Genomic DNA, 24265 nt, shown 5'->3' with positions numbered 1-24265 from the left:
CTTTTTAGTCTAGATCTGCGAAGAACATTTTTGTATGGAATATTAATGAAGCGGTAGAGCAGATGGGGTTTTGGATTAAAGTGCTATATAAACCTAATAAAAATACAAATACAAAATACACCAAAATCTTCAGCAGGACCGCTCTGCCCATCACTGACAGAGGTAGGTGCGGTCTAAAGGCCATTGTATAAACACCCTCCAAGGCCCTCTGTGTGTTCTGCTTATGCTCTGAAGCACTGTTGTTTCTGATGGTGACCCCCAAGTATCTAAAGGACTCCGCCTGCCACGTCAGCCCTAACTCAGGCAAGCTGTCTGGGCCCTTTCCCACCTGGCCTGCATGCAGGAACAGACAGTACTTCTCCCTGCTCACACGAATGCCAGAGAGCCTGCCAAACTGGTGTATCACATCCAATGTGTGCTCTAAATTGTCTGCTGGTGAGTGTACATAAACCAGCATTTCATCTGCGTACATGGAGACGAGATGCCGATCCCCACCCATTATCCCTGCTACCTTGTACTGCTTACGCAGAAAGGCTGCCATTGGTTCTAAAGCCAAGAGAACAGCATTGGGGACAGCCCAGTTTTGTACTCCTCTGCAACCCCCATTAACAGAATATGTTGTCCAGTTTGCACCTGAGCCCAGGTCCTTGTGTACAGCAGCTCCACCCATTTGCGAAACCCACTCCCTATTTTGGATTTACATAATGTTGCGTGCATCCAGTCCCACCTGACAGAGTCGAACGCCTTGATTGCGTCCAATGAAGCTACTGTGCATTCAATCCCAGAACGACTGGTGCTGTCCATTCCATGATGTAATTGCTGTAAATTCCAAGCAGTGCTCCTGTTCGGCATGTCCCGTCTGATCTGTGTATACTAAACGGCTAATCACCTCCTTCAATCTGTTTGCCAGCAGGGCAGTGAGAATTGTATAGTCTTGGTTTATCATGGTCTATAAGAGCCACTGTCCTGGGAGGCTTGCCTGGTTTTAATATCAGTACTATTATGGACTCTCTCATGCTTTGAGGGAGTATGCCCTTTTCCCATGCCTTCTCATGTGATTCTAGGAGCTTCAGTGGCAGTTCCGCTGCATCCTTTTTATAAAAGTCTCCCGGCATGCAATCCGGCTCAAGGGTCTTGCCTGTTGTCAGTGACCGCAGAACCCCCAGGTTCTCTTCCACCGTAAGTGGGACTTCCAGACTGTATGTCCCTGCCTCATCCAGTTGGGGCAGCTCTATGTCCTCTAGGTCTTCCATGATTTCCAAATCACTGTTTACCGGTACTGCTGAATATAGTGTTTCATAATACCTGAAAACACTTCATGTATTTCTGTCCTTTATGGCGCTTATCATTTCCATGGGTTCCTCCTGGGTTCCACCACACTAGCAGCCTGCTTGGCTTATCCCCCTCTGCATAGCTCTCAACTCACACGCTTTTGGCTGGTGTCACCCGCCTTGTAAACAGCTGACTCACCCGCCAAGCCTCCTGCACGCCCATTCATTCCAATGGGCGTCTCACCTGCCAAAAACAAAATCGGGTGTTTTCACCCGCCTTTGCCACACAAATGGTTGAGAGCTATGCCTCTGCATGCATTCGCTGGATGTACCTGATAGAATCAAATTTGCCAGGTCTAGCCCATTCTTTAATTCAGTTCTATTTCATCACCAGTAAGCCGAAGCTCCCTCTTAGTTCTCTGCCCTGTCCCCATTTGCTTTGACCAGTTCTATTTCTGTCTCAAGGCCTAATACCATCTTTATAGGTTGCGCCTTTGAGGGATTGTTTTCTTCTTAGTCTTCTGTGTAATAGATGATCTTGGTCGAAGCGATATAGCCCCAAAAGGTTTAGGTGTCAACAGGCCAGACGAGCGGGAACCAGAGAAGAACTAAGAAGTGATATTTCCAAGGGTTTGGTAAACCGACGAGCCCGAACCTGATTCTCCCGTCGACAAGATAGGCGTCCGGCCGCGCACGTGCCGCAGTGCTGGCCTCACGCGCTCCACCTATACCAAACAAGAACCAAGAACCCTCCCCAGGCCAGGGCGTGGTGCTCGGCGGCCATGTTGGAGTCCCGTCAAGGAGAGCGCGCGACGAACAAACGCTGATTCTAAAGGGAAAAAAGACGTTTCAAAAATGTCCAGGGCTTGGAGGTTGCATCGGTTTAAGGGAAACAAAATACAGTTAAGTAAAATATAAAAGTGTATGTGATGTTTTTTAACAAACAGCAAAGTATGCGTGTTTCTTTATAAATCCACTATCTTGTTGTGGTGGCAGCATGGAAGCTCGCGGCTGCGGCTCTTGGTCGGATCTTTCAGTGTGTGGGGCGCCCGCCCTAGTCTTCCTTCTCTCAGGCGCCGAGCGCGTTTCTCGCAGTCCTTCTTTTGTGTCCCCGGCGCTGCCTGCGCGTGCGACGCGGCTGTCTACTGTGCTGCTGGTGCTTGTGCGCGCGACCTGCCCGGCTCCTACGTCCGCAACCGTGGGAGAGGGAGAGCATCGCTGCAGCCAGTGCAGGGAGCCCGGGGGGAGCCAGGTGAGAGGGGGCATAGGCCGAGGGGAACGGGGCCCATGGGGGGCTGGGGGCATCACTGGAGCCATGGGGCGCGGGGGGGGGGGGGGGGAATTGGCCGGCAGCTGGTACTCGCGCTGTGAGGGTGCTATAGAGTGGGCATTGGGGCGCAGGGATCGTTGGGTGCCGGTAGGGGGGTGCTGGCCATTGTTGGGCTGTGGTGGGAATCATGGGTGCTAGGATGGGGCAGGGGGCACTGTGGTGGCATTATTAGGGATTTCTTGTAATGGTATAAAGGCAGTCAATTCATGATTTACACGCAGGGTCGGGATTCTGCCCTGAACCAGCTGTTGCCGTCTGTGGCACATGCCACCACACGTGTGAGGGTTGGGCAATCGATGGCACATGCACAGCCTCCCCATGGCGAATAGATCTCGCCAGGCCCGGCTGGAGATGCGGTGTAGGGGCCTATTTCAACATGATTGGGGACCCCCTCCTGAGAGCACAAACAGTCTGAGCGCCTACATTACTGTGGTGACAAAGATGAGGTTAATAGCTGCCGATTATCAGGCGACGGCCAGCCAGCAGCGATCTTAAACACTAAGTGCTCACAGAAAAGCTATCATCCTTTCTTTGTCAGAAAGTGGCTGATGTGGAGCAACCAGTGATAGAAAGCAGTGAGGTGATGACACTTCTGTATATCCCATGGGGAGCGAAAACATAGCTTGTAAGGCCGCGTGTTAAGCCCCAGAACGAACATGGAGAAATTAATATTCATGTATTGCTGTCTTACAAGACTGCTAACAGTCAACATGGGGGCAATTGCTGGTGTGGAGGGAGCCATGGCTTTCGTTTGAAACTGTTGAAAGGCCCTGACGCCCTCCCTATATTTACCTGTTGCTGACAGCGCTATTTTAATTCATGCCTGGATTGGACATTATTTTAATAATATTTGGAATTTTGTATTTTTGTCTTGCGCATTTATAGCGATAATTTCTGTGAATGTTGATCTGTTTAGGGCCCCTGTTCTCTATAAGGGCCTAGTAATATATATGCCATAGTTACTGCCTTTGTATTATAGTCTTGTTAAGAACTTTGATTTTAGTAGCAAATATTTGTTTAATATGCACTCAACAAACTGATTTTACATTTCATTTTTGTGTATATATTGCAGGCCTCACAATTTGCACTAACTATTGGCTAGTGACAATTAACTCTTGGCGACTAGGAAATGGTGTGTTTTGCACAGTACTCGAGGGTGCCTGCATTTTTTTATGTCCTGGCTTGAAAATTGATTTGTACCGCTTTATATTGTACAACTTGTTTTAAGCGTGGCATACCGATTGGTAAACTGATTAGCTGTACTTCATTGGGGTGAGGTGTATGGGGAGTGTGATGTTACGTGGGCTAAGGGGGCCATTGCATTGGTGAGTTAGGTAGAAAAGGCAAAGGGCGAATGAGGGTGGAATGAGGAGAACTTGTAAGGATTGAGGGGATTAAGGAGAGCATAGGACATTGATTGAGTGAAGGCCTCATCAGTCAGTGTGGAGGAGCAAGGGAGATTGGGGGAGTCGTGTGGAAAAGGGGACTTTGAGGAATAGGTGACCAAGAGTCTTAGGGACATGACGACACTGGAACATGGTAATTGGTGGATTTTTATAATGGGTGGTAAAAGAAGTGGGCACCCACGCAGGGCACAAGGAATTGTAAAATCAGAAAAGGTGTGGGAGCCCCTCTGACAGGGAGCACAACCAAATATCTATCCTATGGGTAGGCACCTGGTCTACAACCACATTTTAGCTCGGAGTACCTGTCACAGAGGAGAACTATCCATTTCAAAATCGTTCTGGTCCAGCCCACCATCAAAATGGCAGGTAGTTCTCGTAAAGTACCCAGGTAATCCAGACATGGACTCTGAAATGCGTACCTTGGGGTGCTGTTGGTCCTCTTGTTCAGAGGAGAATTTCCAAGCATTTTGGTGCTGGTCGGTTCTTGTGGATGGGACAAAGACTGATGTGCAAATGAATATTTCTCCTCTGTGAGAGGATAAACCGTGGTGGTAGACCTTCCGGAGTGGGAACCGTCCCATAGAGAAAGTTATTTGGCCCTGTTTGTTCTCATTAGAGGAGCTTGCACACCTTTTCTGATTTCATGAGAAATTGTAGGTGGAGGAGGAACAGAAGATGGAGTGTATTAAATGTGGATGGGCACGTAGGGTGTGATTTGCGTTGTATGCCCATGTGGTTAGTCACTTTCTGTGTTACATTAGCATGGCATTTGCCAATGTGGTTAGCCAATCTCCGGAATTGCATGTTCATTCACCATGTGGGTAGCCAGCCCCTTAGTGGCATATTCGCTGTTCGCACGGGGCTAGTGAGTCTCCATTTATCGCCTCCTCTGTCCGTGTGGTTAGTAATCTGCCGGGTTGCCTAGTGGTAAAAAGCTATTCTAATTCGCTCTTCCCAAACCACGACCAAGAGTCTATAACAATTAGGGCTACAGGAGGACTATTTCAATGGTTTCTGGTTTGGTTTTGAACCCTTGTGTGGCATGGATCGCTGGCTTCTCTGGTGGTTGTCTGGTGTCTCCATTGTTGGACACCCCCTTAAGTCAATGTCCAGTGTGATTCTCCCACTTGTTGTCATTTTCCTTCTATGTTTGCTAAGAAGTAAGGCTTTGTTTTCCAGGCATCCATTGTTCTTTGTGTCTAGCTAAGAATAATGTCCTTTTTTGCATTTCAATGTTGACTCTTGCCCTCGTGGAGTTGCACTGGCACCCAGTATCTTCTCTCGCTCACAGTTATTGCGCAGGCTTGGATACATCTATGCAAATACAGCTGTGAACATCGTGTATCTGTGTTCGTTTCCCCTAGCAACCAGTTAAGGGAAGTGCAATGAAAGGGCCGGTAACCTATACCGAGACCAGATCACTCCAAGTCACCGGAACACCAGTCTCGCGGTCCAGGGCATATCTTTTTCAAATTGTTGGTACCTGGCCATCTATTGACTATGAATCCCAGAATGCATTAATTTGCTGTTCGAAGTCGGGGACTGGACGCATGTTGTCCTGGTGAAATGGAGTCGTGTCCAGTGTTGGAGTTTGGGTTCAGTGTCTCCGGACTCCTTGTCCGTTTTCCCCCCCTGCTTGAAATATGAGATTTGCTTAATGCTCCTACATTATTTTCTGGTTGTCCACAAAAATTACTTTTGGGTTTTTTAGCCTTTTAAAAAAAATAATTCGGGGGGAGACACTGTGCACCCCTCCCCACTTCTCCCCTACCTCAAGCTATACCATTTACCCCACTCCACCTATTTTTTTAATAAACACATACACCAATCCCTAACAAATTCGACAAAAACAATTCGGTCATTTCTTCTTTGGTATTTTCGTTTTCTTTTTTTTTTTCCCTACGGATACCTTATTTTCTGCCTTCGCGTGCCAGGCTAGACTCCTTTTGCATTTTTTTGTAATCGCGATGTAGCTTAAAGCAAAGAGCATCACATGCCCTGTTGCGTTTGCCTTGCTTAATGGAACAGATAAACAGGTAACTTGAGAGTAACAGTAAAAGGCTGTGGCTGGTATCTGTCTAGACAATGGATGGGTTTTGATTTAAAGTGTATTATGCAATTATTTGATGTGCATTTTGATTAATGTCGGCGTGCACCCTTTTTGCAAGGTGGTGGCAACGCCTGCTTTACACTTTTGTTCCAAGGGACCCTCTAACTACGCCACCCCTTCACTAATTCACCTAGGTGGCAACCGGTCAGGGATGTCTGCCATGGCGTAAGGGCACGCACGCACGCACGCACCTCCTGTATTGTCGACTTTTCTATTTTAAAGGCCTTCCTTCGTGTTTTAATGACCTCTTTAGTATATAAAGCTAAAGCACGTGCAGTCCCGTCGCACATCTCTGGAGCCCGTATCACCATGCAAGGGAACACACAGCAGGGCAAATAGGCAGTGTTTACACGAGCCCCTAGCCACCCCAACAAGACAGCTAAATTAAGCCAGGGACGCTGATATGGCGGGGGCAGTGAGAGGTCCGTGCTGCCAGGCTGAGGGAGACACTGGGACGACTGTAGCAAAACAAAGGGCGATGGCTAACCCCCCAGACATTGCTTCCTTCCACCCATCACTTTCTTGGTTATAGTTCATCTCCCTGTGTGGGGGAGCTTATGCCCTTGCAGGGGTCGAAATTAAGAATTCATGACCGGAGCTAGACCAAGTTCCTGGGTATCCCGCCAGTACAAAGCGTGTCGCGAATCTGACGTTTACGTGAAATGCAAACTTAAACTTTGTGTCCACTGTATTCAATTTATTATGATGCCTTTAATGGCATTCCCAGAACTAGAAAGTTAATACCACAAAAATGTTTGTACGGCACCAGTTTGCCCCTGGATGCAAACGTGCCCCCTTGGTAGCTGCTGGTGTCAAGCTACCAGGCTCCCCTGGGCCAGAAGCAGGAGCTACATTATTCTGAGCTGTGTCGAGCCCCGGGGGTCGCTTGCTGTGCCGTGCCAGAGGGAACCAAGCTGCGTTTCACTAATGAGGCCCAGCGAGGCTGAAGCATCTCTAGGGGGTGGGGGGGGATTGGAGCCTTGTGCTTCCGTGCAGCGGGGAGGTTTCCTAGCAGTTAGGACTGCACTGTCCCCCCAAGGGCAGCCCCAATACGGATTTACACATGACTGGCCTCTTTTGCATTGTCTTAGACCGGCTAAAACACGGTGGTGTGGAAGGTTGCCTAGCACAGTGCCTGCAGTGACTACTGTGACGGAGGCCGCCGGAGGGCGACTGTGAGACCCCCACTGACAGGTCGCACGGATAAAGCGCTAGACCCACTAGGCCCAGCCAGCTACAGCTCGCTTTATCAGCCCCGCTGGTGTCGCGCCTGTGAGATTTAAATTGATATGAATTATGATACTGGACATGAAGCAGCAAAGCTTGGCTTGGCCTGGCCGCAGGCATTGGGGGCTGGGGGGTGGGGGTGGGCAGTGTTGGAAGGAGCCCCTGGGGTGGGTACTACGGAGGGGGAGCCTAAAGGAAGCATTGATATGAATTATGACACTGGGCATGAGACAGCAAAGCATTGGGGGGTGGGCAGTGGTGGAAGGAGCCCCTGGGGTGGGTACTACGGAGCCTAAAGGAAGCATTGATATGAATTATGACACTGGGCATGAGACAGCAAAGCATTGGGGGCGTGGGCAGTGGTGGAAGGAGCCCCTCGGGTGGGTACTACGGAGCCTAAAGGAAGCATTGATATGAATTATGACACTGGGCATGAGACAGCAAAGCATTGGGGGGTGGGCAGTGGTGGAAGGAGCCCCTGGGGTGGGTACTACAGAGCCTAAAGGAAGCATTGATATGAATTATGACACTGGGCATTGTAAGGAAGGAATGGTATCAAATAGTGAAGACAAGCACAAGTGTTCACAGTTCAAGGGTGTTTATTGAACGTCAGTGGGTTGGGTTGGTTGAATGCCGTCTAAATCTGAGGATGGGACCAAGCAACGACAATCAAATAATTTTAACTCGGTTCTGGTCGAGTCTCTGTCAAAATAAAAGGGCCTATACTTATAAACCTATTGCCAATACTTACTTCTAAATACAAAATGGTGTGGGACAATAGTGTATGCAAAAAGAAAAGTGTTCAAGAAATAATATGTCAGGATAGTAGAGCAGTTGGCTTCCCTTCCCCACATTTTCAGCATAGGGTAAGGTGGCATGCTCGAGCTTCGCACACTCTCACTTCTCTGCCATGAGGATGCAGTTCAAAGCATGGGTATCAAGGCCTTCTGTCAAAGCTCCTTTTCCAATCGGTCTCTTACGGCAGACGGCCTTTCTTAACAAACAAGCACCAGTTCCTTTCTTATCATGATTTCACATTTGCAAGTTCTCACTTTGTTTTCATCATGGGTCTCCCTCCTTTGTGCTTGGACCTCCTTTTTACCACAATGTTCACAATTGGTCTCTCTCGTTCGGGCTCGGACCATGTAATCTCACGTTCTACGTTTTCGTCTTGATATAAAAAAATTGAAGACTTTCGAATGTGCTTTTGCTTAAACCGTTGCAGGACCACTTCGATTCACTTCACACAATAATCTCACTTTCGTTTCTGCCACTTCTTGGCTGGATATCTTACAGAGACCTTCGATTGAGCACCCATGTGGTGCCGGACCATTTGGTCATTGGTATTATATTTCTCTCCTCGAATGTTCAAAACATCCATCGGCGTTTAAAATTTCCTCGCGTCTTAAATCACAAACATTTCAATCTTCGTTCTTGCACTCTTTATACAATGTTGCCTCATGCAATCTTGAATTGAACACAGACCGGTTTTTCATTGTTTCCCCCAGTTTACCGGCTGTGTTCATCTCTCAGGTGCTGCCTTGATCTTGGATGCAAGGATGGTACCATGGCGGCTGCCTATCCCCGACTCAGTTAGCCGTGTAGGAGGACCCCTGGGTGTCTCCGACACAAAACAGGATTCTTCAGTTTGGTTTCCTAAACTTATGCTTTGTACTCTAAAGGGTTCTGGATAGCAACGGTTTCTCGCCAGAAAGGTCAAGGGTATCTCCCTAGTTGCTTATCCTTCTTGGTTTGCGTCTTCCTACCCTCGTTCAGCTGTTGTCCGAAAAGAACTGTTCCTTTGTGTGCTTTGCCTTGCCCAGAGTGTGCTCTCATGCTCTGTCTTTTATCCATGTGGGGAAGGTTAATGGAAGTCGGGTGCGAATTGCCTGACTTTGCCGGACCATAGTAGTGGGACATGTCAGGTACAATGCTCGGGGTTGTGAGTCTGTTTTCTCCCAGAGCGGGCTGTCCGTGTGAAAGTGTTTGTGAAGGGAATGGGGGAGGGAGGGTAGTTTGTAAATATCCTATCTGGTAGGATGGGGTAAAGGTGTTGGAGGGGTATACAGTGTCTCGCCATAAGGTGTCCCACTCCCTGAAGACCCCTCACCCAGGAGATTCCCCTCCCCGCACTGGGCCGCGCTCAGGAGCGGGATCCAAAAGCAATGGCTGTGTCCTGGCCACCTGGATGACAGATCCCCGGGGACTAGCGGGTGAGACACCTGGTTTCTCACAGCATGAAACGGCAAAGCTTGGCCTGGTTACAGGCATTGATGGGAGGGCAGTGTTGGAAGGAGCCCCTGGGGTGGGTACTACGGAGTCGGAGCCTAAAGGCAGCATTGGTATGAATTATGACACTGGGCATGAGGCAGCAAAGCTTGACCTGGCTGCAGACATTGAGGTGGCGCAGTGATGGAAGGTGCGCCATGGACGGGTTCTACAGAATGGCTGCCTAAAGGCAGTTGTGGTGTGAATCATGAAGCTGGGCATGAGAAAGCAAAGCTTGACCTGGTTGGAGGCGGTTTCTAGACAATATAGCGCTCATGGCGAGACCCTAGAATGAGCCCCATACGCAAACCATATACTGCAACCCCACCTAACATTATACAATTATTGTAACATAACCAAAATCTAGAATTATTTCCTTGCAATTAAGTATGCCCCAATTTTGCAAAAAAGGATTTTCTTTCCTTATCTCATGTATTCCTTACTGATCTAAAGCACACTCAAATGGAAGTGTAACTAGAGAAAATAGCTTCGTTTTTAGCCATTAAAGACCGTAAATCTATTTTTACTGAAGCTCCTCTCAACAATTGGCTTCTGTAACCAAGATCCGGAAGCCGACCCACGCTTTTGGAATCAGCTGATATTTCTTTGTATGCAGACTTTGTTGCGGCAAAGAAAACGTTCTCACTATCCACATGCCATCATTGTTGGGTTTTTCAATGCTACACTATAGCCTAGTAAAGTTTGATTGGGGCCTTTTTAGTAACGTGCACTGCACACTGTATCACTTGTAGGAACTCAGTGTTGGCAGCTTAGGCTCAGTGAGAACAACTATTTGCTCACGATCGCATATTGTTATTAAGTGGTGAAGCAGGAATCGGAGAGCAGTCTGCAGTTTATGCATATGGCCACATATTTCCCAGCACTAGTTGATAGAACAAAGTCTTAATGTTTGGATTCTGAGAATATAAATAATCGGCTGTGTAGCGATGACTTGAATCATGCCAGTCACATAATGAACCGAACCGAGACAAAACACATTGTTATAGAATCATGTTGAGCAAAAAGATAGATTATTGCTTTTTCCATATCCTGAAGATACTTGGACGTACAGTAAAAGCAATTCACCTTCTTGGAGACCTTGTTTCGCACAGTATGGGGCTTATTTACCCCCCTCAACCCTCCTCCATTTACACTTAAGGGACATTGGGCCAATAATAGTCACCAGCAAATACCCAGTAGATGCTGTGCTTGCAGCCCTCTAATGTTGGGTGCCCATGTTAAATCTATTTCTGGTAAAGCAGCTCTCCCTTTCTCTAGTTGGAACACTGGTCTTCCAGTCTGAGCTCGGAAATTGGTCTCGGGGCACTGTCTGGGAAAAGATCTATCCCCCCCACACCCGCCCCCGAAGCACCTAAGCATTGTCGCAGATGCCCTCTTTGCCCATCTCAAGCAAGCGCCCTGCTCGTTTGGGGCCACTGAGGCCAGGGCGCACACTGGCAACACAATGACCTTTTTTGGATCTGGACAGCAGCAAGGAGGGGGTGCATTGAGGAGCAGCTTGTGGTGCGTCCTCCTAGTGAATCTTGGGGAGAAGCATTGATCTGGTGACTAAGGAAAGCCTGCGCAGGAATGTGTGTCTTCATGTTATCGTATGGCGCTTGCTTTTCAACTCATGACTGAGCTCATGCGAGACCTTTGCTAAGGGAAGACTGGCTGATATTTGGCTTCCAAGCGTGGTATCAATTATAGATGAATTCCCAGCTCTGCTGGAGCATCGTGGATTGCAGAAGAGCCTTTGACCCACTCCACGGCTAGGAAACAGACGCATTGGGGTGCATTTCGCATTACCATGTGTACTCGCAATGTTCTGGATTTTATATTTCACTGTACAACGCGTTGCACATGTCGTTATATAACATTCTTTTGGGAGGCAGGATAGCTCAGGGGCAACGCGCTCGCCTTGGAAGCAAGACGATGCGGAGCAACACAGGTTCGCACCCTGGGTCCGCGCTTAGAAAACTCTCTGGGTATTAAGCACGTTATAAATACCCAATCATATCATATAACATGCACCCAGAGCTTTGTAGGGAATGCAGAATACCTTTTTGTTAACTTGCCTGTCTACAAAGGACTTGCCATTCTGCCTTGTCTGCCCCCTGAACGTGTATGCCTAATGTATTGCATGCAGAGGTACTGTAGCCAGCAAATCCCACCCCCACAGCAAGGACTCTGGTAGGATCTAGCGACCTCTGCTGCAGCAACTCCTCTGGCAACCCCTAACCATGTATACCTAATGCATTGCATAAAGAGGTACTGTAGCCAGCAACTCTCATCCCCACAGCAAGGACTCTGGTGGTAGGATCTAGCGAGCTGTGCTGGAGCCACTCGTCTGGCAACCCCTAAACTTGTATACCTAATGCATTGCATAGAGAGGTACTGTAGCCAGCAACTCTCATCCCCACAGCAAGGACTCTGGTGGTAGGATCTAGCGAGCTGTGCTGGAGCCACTCGTCTGGCAACCCCTAAACTTGTATACCTAATGCATTGCATGCAGAGGTACTGTAGCCAGCAAATCTCACCCCCACAGCAAGGACTCTGGTAGGATCTATACCTAATGCATTGCATAGAGAGGTACTGTAGCCAGCAAATCTCACCCCCACAGCAAGGACTCTGGTGGTAGGATCTAGCGACCTCTGCTGCAGCAACTCCTCTGGCAACCCCTAACCATGTATACCTAATGCATTGCATAGAGAGGTACTGTAGCCAGCAAATCTCACCCCCACAGCAAGGACTCTGGTGGTAGGATCTAGCGACCTCTGCTGCAGCAACTCCTCTGGCAACCCCTAACCATGTATACCTAATGCATTGCATAGAGAGGTACTGTAGCCAGCAAATCTCACCCCCACAGCAAGGACTCTGGTAGGATCTAGCGACCTCTGCTGCAGCAACTCCTCTGGCAACCCCTAACCATGTATACCTAATGCATTGCATAAAGAGGTACTGTAGCCAGCAACTCTCATCCCCACAGCAAGGACTCTGGTGGTAGGATCTAGCGAGCTGTGCTGGAGCCACTCCTCTGGCAACCCCTAACCATGTATGCCTAATGTATTGCATGCAGAGGTACTGTAGCCAGCAAATCTCACCCCCACAGCAAGGACTCTGGTAGGATCTATACCTAATGCATTGCATAGAGAGGTACTGTAGCCAGCAAATCTCACCCCCACAGCAAGGACTCTGGTGGTAGGATCTAGCGACCTCTGCTGCAGCAACTCCTCTGGCAACCCCTAACCATGTATACCTAATGCATTGCATAGAGAGGTACTGTAGCCAGCAAATCTCACCCCCACAGCAAGGACTCTGGTGGTAGGATCTAGCGACCTCTGCTGCAGCAACTCCTCTGGCAACCCCTAACCATGTATACCTAATGCATTGCATAGAGAGGTACTGTAGCCAGCAAATCTCACCCCCACAGCAAGGACTCTGGTAGGATCTAGCGACCTCTGCTGCAGCAACTCCTCTGGCAACCCCTAACCATGTATACCTAATGCATTGCATAAAGAGGTACTGTAGCCAGCAACTCTCATCCCCACAGCAAGGACTCTGGTGGTAGGATCTAGCGAGCTGTGCTGGAGCCACTCCTCTGGCAACCCCTAACCATGTATGCCTAATGTATTGCATGCATAGGTACTGTAGCCAGCAAATCTCACCCCCACAGCAAGGACTCTGGTAGGATCTATACCTAATGCATTGCATAGAGAGGTACTGTAGCCAGCAAATCTCACCCCCACAGCAAGGACTCTGGTGGTAGGATCTAGCGACCTCTGCTGCAGCAACTCCTCTGGCAACCCCTAACCATGTATACCTAATGCATTGCATAGAGAGGTACTGTAGCCAGCAAATCTCACCCCCACAGCAAGGACTCTGGTGGTAGGATCTAGCGACCTCTGCTGCAGCAACTCCTCTGGCAACCCCTAACCATGTATACCTAATGCATTGCATAGAGAGGTACTGTAGCCAGCAAATCTCACCCCCACAGCAAGGACTCTGGTGGTAGGATCTAGCGAGCTGTGCTGGAGCCACTCGTCTGGCAACCCCTAAACTTGTATACCTAATGCATTGCATAGAGAGGTACTGTAGCCAGCAAATCTCACCCCCACAGCAAGGACTCTGGTGGTAGGATCTAGCGACCTCTGCTGCAGCAACTCCTCTGGCAACCCCTAACCATGTATACCTAATGCATTGCATAAAGAGGTACTGTAGCCAGCAAATCTCACCCCCACAGCAAGGACTCTGGTGGTAGGATCTAGCGACCTCTGCTGCAGCAACTCCTCTGGCAACCCCTAACCATGTATACCTAATGCATTGCATAGAGAGGTACTGTAGCCAGCAAATCTCACCCCCACAGCAAGGACTCTGGTGGTAGGATCTAGCGACCTCTGCTGCAGCAACTCCTCTGGCAACCCCTAACCATGTATACCTAATGCATTGCATAAAGAGGTACTGTAGCCAGCAAATCTCACCCCCACAGCAAGGACTCTGGTGGTAGGATCTAGCGACCTCTGCTGCAGCAACTCCTCTGGCAACCCCTAACCATGTATACCTAATGCATTGCATAGAGAGGTACTGTAGCCAGCAAATCTCACCCCCACAGCAAGGACTCTGGTGATAGGATTTAGCGACCTCTGCTGCAGCAACACCTCTGGCAACCCCTAACCATGTATACCTAATGCATTGCATAAAGAGGTACTGTAGCCAGCAAATCTCACCCCCACAGCAAGGACTCTGGTAGGATCTAGCGACCTCGGCTGCAGCAACTCCTCTGGCAACCCCTAACCATGTATACCTAATGCATTGCATAAAGAGGTACTGTAGCCAGCAAATCTCACCCCCACAGCAAGGACTCTGGTAGGATCTATACCTAATGCATTGCATAGAGAGGTACTGTAGCCAGCAAATCTCATCCCCACAGCAAGGACTCTGGTAGGATCTAGCGACCTCTGCTGCAGCAACTCCTCTGGCAACCCCTAACCATGTATACCTAATGCATTGCATAAAGAGGTACTGTAGCCAGCAAATCTCACCCCCACAGCAAGGACTCTGGTAGGATCTAGCGACCTCTGCTGCAGCAACTCCTCTGGCAACCCCTAACCATGTATACCTAATGCATTGCATAGAGAGGTACTGTAGCCAGCAAATCTCACCCCCACAGCAAGGACTCTGGTAGGATCTAGCGACCTCTGCTGCAGCAACTCCTCTGGCAACCCCTAACCATGTATACCTAATGCATTGCATAAAGAGGTACTGTAGCCAGCAACTCTCATCCCCACAGCAAGGACTCTGGTGGTAGGATCTAGCGAGCTGTGCTGGAGCCACTCCTCTGGCAACCCCTAACCATGTATGCCTAATGTATTGCATGCAGAGGTACTGTAGCCAGCAAATCTCACCCCCACAGCAAGGACTCTGGTAGGATCTATACCTAATGCATTGCATAGAGAGGTACTGTAGCCAGCAAATCTCACCCCCACAGCAAGGACTCTGGTGGTAGGATCTAGCGACCTCTGCTGCAGCAACTCCTCTGGCAACCCCTAACCATGTATACCTAATGCATTGCATAGAGAGGTACTGTAGCCAGCAAATCTCACCCCCACAGCAAGGACTCTGGTGGTAGGATCTAGCGACCTCTGCTGCAGCAACTCCTCTGGCAACCCCTAACCATGTATACCTAATGCATTGCATAGAGAGGTACTGTAGCCAGCAAATCTCACCCCCACAGCAAGGACTCTGGTAGGATCTAGCGACCTCTGCTGCAGCAACTCCTCTGGCAACCCCTAACCATGTATACCTAATGCATTGCATAAAGAGGTACTGTAGCCAGCAACTCTCATCCCCACAGCAAGGACTCTGGTGGTAGGATCTAGCGAGCTGTGCTGGAGCCACTCCTCTGGCAACCCCTAACCATGTATGCCTAATGTATTGCATGCATAGGTACTGTAGCCAGCAAATCTCACCCCCACAGCAAGGACTCTGGTAGGATCTATACCTAATGCATTGCATAGAGAGGTACTGTAGCCAGCAAATCTCACCCCCGCAGCAAGGACTCTGGTGGTAGGATCTAGCGACCTCTGCTGCAGCAACTCCTCTGGCAACCCCTAACCATGTATACCTAATGCATTGCATAGAGAGGTACTGTAGCCAGCAAATCTCACCCCCACAGCAAGGACTCTGGTGGTAGGATCTAGCGACCTCTGCTGCAGCAACTCCTCTGGCAACCCCTAACCATGTATACCTAATGCATTGCATAGAGAGGTACTGTAGCCAGCAAATCTCACCCCCACAGCAAGGACTCTGGTGGTAGGATCTAGCGAGCTGTGCTGGAGCCACTCGTCTGGCAACCCCTAAACTTGTATACCTAATGCATTGCATAGAGAGGTACTGTAGCCAGCAAATCTCACCCCCACAGCAAGGACTCTGGTGGTAGGATCTAGCGACCTCTGCTGCAGCAACTCCTCTGGCAACCCCTAACCATGTATACCTAATGCATTGCATAAAGAGGTACTGTAGCCAGCAAATCTCACCCCCACAGCAAGGACTCTGGTGGTAGGATCTAGCGACCTCTGCTGCAGCAACTCCTCTGGCAACCCCTAACCATGTATACCTAATGCATTGCATAGAGAGGTACTGTAGCCAGCAAATCTCACCCCCACAGCAAGGACTCTGGTGGTAGGATCTAGCGACCTCTGCTGCAGCAACTCCTCTGGCAACCCCTAACCATGTATACCTAATGCATTGCATAAAGAGGTACTGTAGCCAGCAAATCTCACCCCCACAGCAAGGACTCTGGTGGTAGGATCTAGCGACCTCTGCTGCAGCAACTCCTCTGGCAACCCCTAACCATGTATACCTAATGCATTGCATAGAGAGGTACTGTAGCCAGCAAATCTCACCCCCACAGCAAGGACTCTGGTGATAGGATTTAGCGACCTCTGCTGCAGCAACACCTCTGGCAACCCCTAACCATGTATACCTAATGCATTGCATAAAGAGGTACTGTAGCCAGCAAATCTCACCCCCACAGCAAGGACTCTGGTAGGATCTAGCGACCTCGGCTGCAGCAACTCCTCTGGCAACCCCTAACCATGTATACCTAATGCATTGCATAAAGAGGTACTGTAGCCAGCAAATCTCACCCCCACAGCAAGGACTCTGGTAGGATCTATACCTAATGCATTGCATAGAGAGGTACTGTAGCCAGCAAATCTCATCCCCACAGCAAGGACTCTGGTAGGATCTAGCGACCTCTGCTGCAGCAACTCCTCTGGCAACCCCTAACCATGTATACCTAATGCATTGCATAAAGAGGTACTGTAGCCAGCAAATCTCACCCCCACAGCAAGGACTCTGGTAGGATCTAGCGACCTCTGCTGCAGCAACTCCTCTGGCAACCCCTAACCATGTATACCTAATGCATTGCATAAAGAGGTACTGTAGCCAGCAACTCTCATCCCCACAGCAAGGACTCTGGTAGGATCTAGCGACCTCTGCTGCAGCAACTCCTCTGGCAACCCCTAACCATGTATACCTAATGCATTGCATGCAGAGGTACTGTAGCCAGCAAATCTCACCCCCACAGCAAGGACTCTGGTAGGATCTAGCGACCTCTGCTGCAGCAACTCCTCTGGCAACCCCTAACCATGTATACCTAATGCATTGCATAAAGAGGTACTGTAGCCAGCAACTCTCATCCCCACAGCAAGGACTCTGGTGGTAGGATCTAGCGAGCTGTGCTGGAGCCACTCGTCTGGCAACCCCTAAACTTGTATACCTAATGCATTGCATAGAGAGGTACTGTAGCCAGCAACTCTCATCCCCACAGCAAGGACTCTGGTGGTAGGATCTAGCGAGCTGTGCTGGAGCCACTCGTCTGGCAACCCCTAAACTTGTATACCTAATGCATTGCATAGAGAGGTACTGTAGCCAGAAAATCTCACCCCCACAGCAAGGACTCTGGTAGGATCTAGCGACCTCTGCTGCAGCAACTCCTCTGGCAACCCCTAACCATGTATACCTAATGCATTGCATAAAGAGGTACTGTAGCCAGCAACTCTCACCCCCACAGCAAGGACTCTGGTAGGATCTAGCGACCTCTGCTGCAGCAACTCCTCTGGCAACCCCTAACCATGTATACCTAATGCATTGCATAAAGAGGTACTGTAGCCAGCAACTCTCATCCCCACAGCAAGGACTCTGGTGGTAGGATTTAGCGAGCTGTGCTGGAGCCACTCGTCTGGCAACCCCTAAACTTGTATACCTAATGCATTGCATAGAGAGGTACTGTAGCCAGCAAATCTCACCCCCACAGCAAGGACTCTGGTAGGATCTAGCGACCTCTGCTGCAGCAACTCCTCTGGCAACCCCTAACCATGTATACCTAATGCATTGCATGCAGAGGTACTGTAGCCAGCAAATCTCACCCCCGCAGCAAGGACTCTGGTAGGATCTAGCGACCTCTGCTGCAGCAACTCCTCTGGCAACCCCTAACCATGTATACCTAATGCATTGCATAAAGAGGTACTGTAGCCAGCAACTCTCACCCCCACAGCAAGGACTCTGGTAGGATCTAGCGAGCTGTGCTGGAGCCACTCCTCTGGCAACCCCTAACCATGTATACCTAATGCATTGCATAAAGAGGTACGGTAGCCAGCAACTCTCATCCCCACAGCAAGGACTCTGGTAGGATCTATACCTAATGCATTGCATAGAGAGGTTCGGTAGCCAGCAAATCCCCCATCCCCACAGCAAGGACTCTGGTGGGATCTAGCGAGATGTGCTGGAGCTACTCTTGGCAACCCATGTGACATGGAAATCAGCCCTCGCTCAAGAGAAGTCCAGTGATGCCATGAAACCCCCTTCGGGTGGGGTCCATTTCTTCCTTGTGCTCCCCAGACCTGGCCCAATCCCTGCAGCCATGGTCGCAGGGTATCTCAGTATATGGACATGTGGGGTTCTGCTCGGTGTTATTCGATGTACTCCCTAAAATAACAATAGTTATTTAAAAACATGGGGCCACTCACCGTACATTCCCAGGAGCCCCTTAACAAGTCTAATTCAATGGCCATTTTAAATGTCCCAATATGTGTCTGATATATTTCTGCAAACTATGACATTATTTATGACCCACACCATTGGTGGAGTTATGGAACATCCCATTGAACAGTCTGTCATATAGAGCAAAACCACAGATAGGCGCTCTCGGCCGATAGCACCGATGCAAGTTGGAAAGAACCATTTTTCTGCGAGCAATTTGTTGAACGCTTGATGAATAGTCGCCTTCTAGCGTCGAGGCATGGGTGTAATTTTAGTGGGGCTAGGGTGTTTGACCCATGCCCCCAACTTGTGTGGCACATAATTTTGTTCCACTCAATTGGTAGGGGCCCCTTTAATTTAGATGTCATGTCTAACCCGCACCCCCAACATTTTCAGCAGAATTACTCCACTGGTTTGCGGTAGGGAAAGAGTTCCTATGAATGTAGGCTGGATTGCACTTGACTAGGGCGGGCATGCACATTGACCCTCCTCCACCTCCTTGCTGCAGCATGAGACTGTGGTGGCACACTACTGTCATGCCACGCCCTAAAACTGTATCTGTGAAATCAATGGCACCATCTGCTGCTGGGTTCAAATCTTTTCCAGGACTCCTTACCCAGCAGGTCTAGGACTCCTTACCCAGCAGGTTAAACTAGCATTCTCATTCACCCCAATTGAACGTTAACCCCCATCCCCCCCCTCACAACCCGGCCCCAAGGATATACAGCCCTGCTTCTTTTTCATCGTCTACATGGCATCCCAGTGACTTGCCTTGGCAGTCGCAGAGCTGGCACCAATCTACAGTAGGATTTATGGGCATGCCCAGGAATGGTTGGAACTAAGCTTGTTCTGGCCCAATTCTTCGGATACAAATGTCCAGCAGTTATGCTTCGGGGAGCTGGCGACCCCTCTACGATTCCATTTAACTGGTCACGGTTTTGGGAACTCCATTGGCATCCACTTTATAAATGTAACCGGGTGAATGCTCTCCTCTGACGCTTTCTGTTGCATTTTAAAACGATTTTCAAGAATTCCTGTATTGCTCACGACGACACAGCTGTCCTGTCCGTGCCACATCCTATGTATTGCATAGGCCGTTGGGGGACATGTGCTCGTGGCACCTGCTAGAAGTGGGGGCGCAGCTTATTTTTTTCTGCCACGTTAGAGGTCATCACCTCTGTGAAATTCTTCCCCCTCTTTTGTTGGCTCTAGCACCTGACGGTCATCTATTCTTAAACAAGGCCAAGCACCTAATTTCTGCAAGTTTAGCGGGGCCTGAGTCTTTCCTCAGCATGTTGCCCCATAGACTCGTGTAAGAATCGCTCTACATATAACTTACAGTATTTAATAACTTGTAGAAATATCATCTCGTCCACAAAATGGGCCTCTACCTTAAGAGTAGGTTCGGTAAAAAACGAACTTAAAGTGAAAAAAAGAAATGGCACAGATTTGTGGTGTTTTAGGCCACACATTTCTTTTGGCTCTGCCACCAGATGGGGCAGGTTTAGTGGCGAGTGCAGATCACTTCAGGACAGGTGGCATGGAAGCATTTTATGTTCCCAAATTTAACCGTGGTTCCGGCCCATCTGTGTGGTAACTGCTGGAGGTGAACGAGAAACGCAGCTATGTTCAACGTTCTTCGTCCGTGGGGGGCAGACGCTTTTCTGACCCTGTCCTGGGAGGTGATGGGGAGACTTGACCAGTTCCAAGGCATACAATTCACAGCCTTCGTCCTGGCTGATGCACCCTCTGTCTTGAGCCAGTGCTATGGCATCCAGACATCCTCAGGTTTGAGGGAGGGGTTTACCAGTTGGGTGAATCACGGGCAGAGCAGGTGTTCTCTAAAGGACTGGATTAGTGACCCAGGGATGGGAGGTGATGGGGGCCTGGCCGATGCAGCCGTCTCATGTCTTGAGCCAGTGCTATGGAATCCAGACATCCTCGGGTTTGAGGGAGGGTTTGCCAGTTGGGTGAATCTCGGGCAGAGCAGGTGTTCTCTGGAGGACTGGATTAATGACCCATGGATGGCAGGTGAAGGGGGGCCTGGCCGATGCAGCCCTCTCTGTTTTGAGCCAGTGCTATGGCATCCAGACATCCTCGGGTTTGCCAGTTGGGTGAATTGCGGACAGAGAAGGTGTCCTCCTGGATTAGTGACCCAGGGTTGGGCGGTGTGTTGGCAGGAGGAGCTTTACTGACCACCTCCACTCTCCTCCTTTGGAAGGGGGCAGTGGGGTGAATCGGAGAGCTTCTCCAGATGCTATTGCGCGGCTGAGAACTTTTGGACTCTGCAGAGATCTGTTCCCCTACTGTGTGGTGCTCCTGCTCTGCGCTGCTTCCCTCGGTGGGTTTGCTGTGTCTTAATATCGAACTATGCAACTTAAGGCACTGAAGATAGTTTAGTTTCGGGTTTCATATGCCCGTGGTGTTAAATGTCGCGTGCAAAAAGGGAACCAGTCTCTCCAGGGAGGAGATTGTCCCCTCTGGGCGACTGCAGCCTCTACTCCGCCCTTAATTGGCGGTTTTTGACCTTCTGCTATAGCCACGTTTACATGTATTCAGCTAATGCTGCACCCTTTGCCTATTCACCGTGGAAAGGTCTTGGGGAAACGCGTCATCGTTGCAGCTGTACTCTGTTTGCTCTTGGTTTCAGTATATCCACTGGAAACGTTGAATAATCTCCGCAGCGCGTGCGAACGTTGCTATTTATAGGAGCGGAAACACCAAATAAACACCATCAATCTGTGCCACCAAACGGGGGCGCTGTCCCGTTTCCATTGGCCAGCCTTCTTTCATCTCCCATAGACTTTTCTGTCACGTGAATCAGTGGTATCAATTACACACACTCGCATTCACGTGTTCTAGGCCCCACAGAACCGAAGGGGAACTCTTTAAAGTCTGGCATTCTGGAACTGGGCCCATTTTTTTTAAAAAAAAAATCCTCTGCAGGCTTAACATTTTGGAAGTAAACGACTTTTGGGACAAAATACATTGAGGTCAATAGTCTGTTAAGAAAGGTAGAATTCCTGCTGTCCTCTGTGCTTCCAAGAATGAGAACAAAACCAAGGACATGGTTACGTTTTCGTTTTGTAAAAGTGCAGATCTGGCTGCAGGAAATGGTGGGAGAGACTCCAGGAGGCGTTGAGCCAAATAAAAATACCATTCATTGTGTTTTCAGCCACTTGTACAATGTCGGTCTGCAGTACGACTTGAGCACCCACAATACAATCAGATCTGCATTTCCTCCCTCCAGTAGACTTGCTAGGGTGGGGGCGAGGGACGGGGGCTTGGGGGGGGGGGGGAGGGGGAGGGGAGGAGAAGCGCTACACACACACAATTTCCCAACCCGTGGTGAAGGTGAAAAGCGGGCTTGGGCAAGCAGTAGAGGGCAATAGGCGTGAGTCATTGCAAGAAAAAACGGTGAGGATGAAGTTAGTCAAACTTCAGCAGCACATGCAGTTCATTAGGCCAAAAAGAAAAGGAAAAACCCACACATTTTCTTACATACGTACTTTAGCTCCTAGTGTAACATATTCTATTAAAATTATAAACCATGTCTACCTTGTAACAACAGTCTATAGCTATTGCGGTGCGCTTGGCAGGAAGCAACTTGGAAGCCCTTGCCCTCATTTAGTTGGAGGCCTAAATGAAATAATAAGGGACACCTCTGTGCAGCATTGTCACAGTTGGGTCAACACAAAGTCGGTTGTTCCAGGTGCTCCCTGTACCCCAGGATCTTGGGTCCTTCAAAGTCTCCCAGTCTAATCTTTCCAGTCTCTACTCTAACAATGCAAAGTGAAGACCAAACATACTAGCAAGTACTTTGCTCTCCACTTTGACATTATTCGTACCAAAAAAATTCTTAATCCTTGGCAAGCAAGATTGCATAAACCTAGTCTCTGCATCATCCCTAATCTATACAGAAAGTGGTCTCCTAGGCAACCACATCCAGAGTTCTGGCTTCTCCGTGGTTTCTTGTATCCTTTTTAATCCAGACCCCTTCATGGTCTTTAGTCGGCCACCACACTTCTACAAAGCAAGAGTGATCCCAGTCACAAAAGTAGAACAGGCACAGTTAAGAAAGATGCTTCCTACGCCTTGTGGTAACGCAGGCTGAGAGAAGGCTAAACTGTCATCAGGGGCTTACATGTCCGCCAACAAGAACGCAGATAGCAATAGCACAACAGTTCCAAAAAAAAAAGGGTCCAATCAAGTGTCTATACAAATATATAATTTAAGCAAACAAATTGTACACTTAACTATCAAAAAGCTACCCCTGTAGTGGAGAAATGCAGAATGTAGTGATGCAGCAATATGGACCTTTAGCTGGGAGGAAAAACTGACACGAAATGCAACATGTCTTGTAGGAAAAAGGTAGAATGGGGTCTTAACTAGTGTCTCGGGCTTCAAAAAGCTGGACATGGGGATAGTGTCACTTCAAAGTACCTGATTCCGATGTTCAGCAGTGCAATGTCGAACCAGGCCTGGAGGTGGTATAGGTGCAGGTTGAACCAGGTTTGGTATGCATTTATTTTGGCCCAATCGGAGAGCTGGCACCAAGTCATTATGAAGGGGGTGCTGAGTGCAGTTTAAAGGTGACAGTCCATCAATGCAATTCGGGTGACTCACCACGGTCAGTTTGCAAGGCGTTGCTCCAGCTGTTCGAGTTGAAGTCCGGTGGTTCAAAGTGGTGATGTGATGTTCCAGTAGCAGAAGTTCTAAGTATTCCGCAGCAGTGAACTGGTTGTTTGAGCCAAACAGCTGACTTGCTCTACCTGGTATGATGCAGCGGCGAACAAATTTAAAGGTCGAGGTTGTGTCAAAAGCCGCACCAGTGTGTCCCGTTGGTTCGAAGGGTGTCGAACGTGGTTCAAAGATGGCTCGAGCGGTTCTGAAAAACAGGGATCCTTGCTGTTCTGGGTTCAGAATGTTGTGAGGTCCACTGCAGGGGGCTTTAGGACAAGGTGAGTCTTTTTAGGTTCTGCTCTTCCAGGAAAGAGAGGTTTACAAGTGGTAGGCCTTTATCTTCGGCAAGAGTCAACCCTAGTGTTCCCTCAGAATGGGTAGGGCACAGAGTTTGCCTCTGCCTTGGAACATTCCTTCATCTCAATAGTTTAGGGCTTTGAAACGTTCAACTCTCTCCCAAAAGCGGTCCACATGAATTCTTTAGGTCCTGGATGGCCCAAAAGTGTATAACGAAGGGAAGGAAACACCCTCTTTTATAGGCAAGAAGCCCAATAGGATTGGAGGAAAGACTGCTTTAAGGGGTACAGTTTAAGTCCTTGTGACAAGTGGTCTTTGCCGTCACGAATCATACCCATAGTGTTCTGTGCTAAAGAACGTGTAGGAGACAGGAAGGAAGTAGAGGAACGGAGAAAAGCAAGCTGTTGGAATCCTTCCCTCCCCCAGCTATGCTGAGTGCCCTCTGGGTACACTAATCCTGCATCCTCCTCGGATCCAAAGCACAAAGGCCCCAGGGATGCAACACTTGTGTGAGTTTAGTCCTTTTGTTTAGGTGGTGCCTTTTGAATCCTGTTTCCCAGTAGCGCACCTGTTGAGAGCTGTCCTGCGGAAGGGAGCTTTTACCCTACCTTGCAAAAGATCGAACGAG

General features: G+C 49.1%; 1 protein-coding gene across 3 annotated transcripts in view; it reads left to right on the top strand.

Annotated features, from left to right (window-relative positions):
* Positions 1–2265: 2265 nt before the first annotated feature.
* Positions 2266–24265, top strand: part of FAM118B (family with sequence similarity 118 member B) — a 499459-nt gene continuing 477459 nt past the window's right edge. For 2 of the 3 annotated variants that reach the window (XR_011274526.1, XM_069614206.1), the window contains exon 1: positions 2367–2523. The gene's annotated coding sequence lies outside the window, so the exon portion shown is untranslated. Of the gene's footprint in view, positions 2524–24265 lie in introns of all 3 variants that reach the window. The other variant, XM_069614207.1, reaches the window with a different exon arrangement.

Source organism: Ambystoma mexicanum, chromosome 9 (genome assembly GCF_040938575.1).
Source record: "Ambystoma mexicanum isolate Mex_15411 chromosome 9, UKY_AmexF1_1, whole genome shotgun sequence".
In the NCBI taxonomy this organism is placed as follows: domain Eukaryota; kingdom Metazoa; phylum Chordata; class Amphibia; order Caudata; family Ambystomatidae; genus Ambystoma; species Ambystoma mexicanum.
The sequence above is the reverse complement of the archived record's forward strand: the minus strand, read 5'-3'. Positions and strand labels throughout refer to the sequence as shown.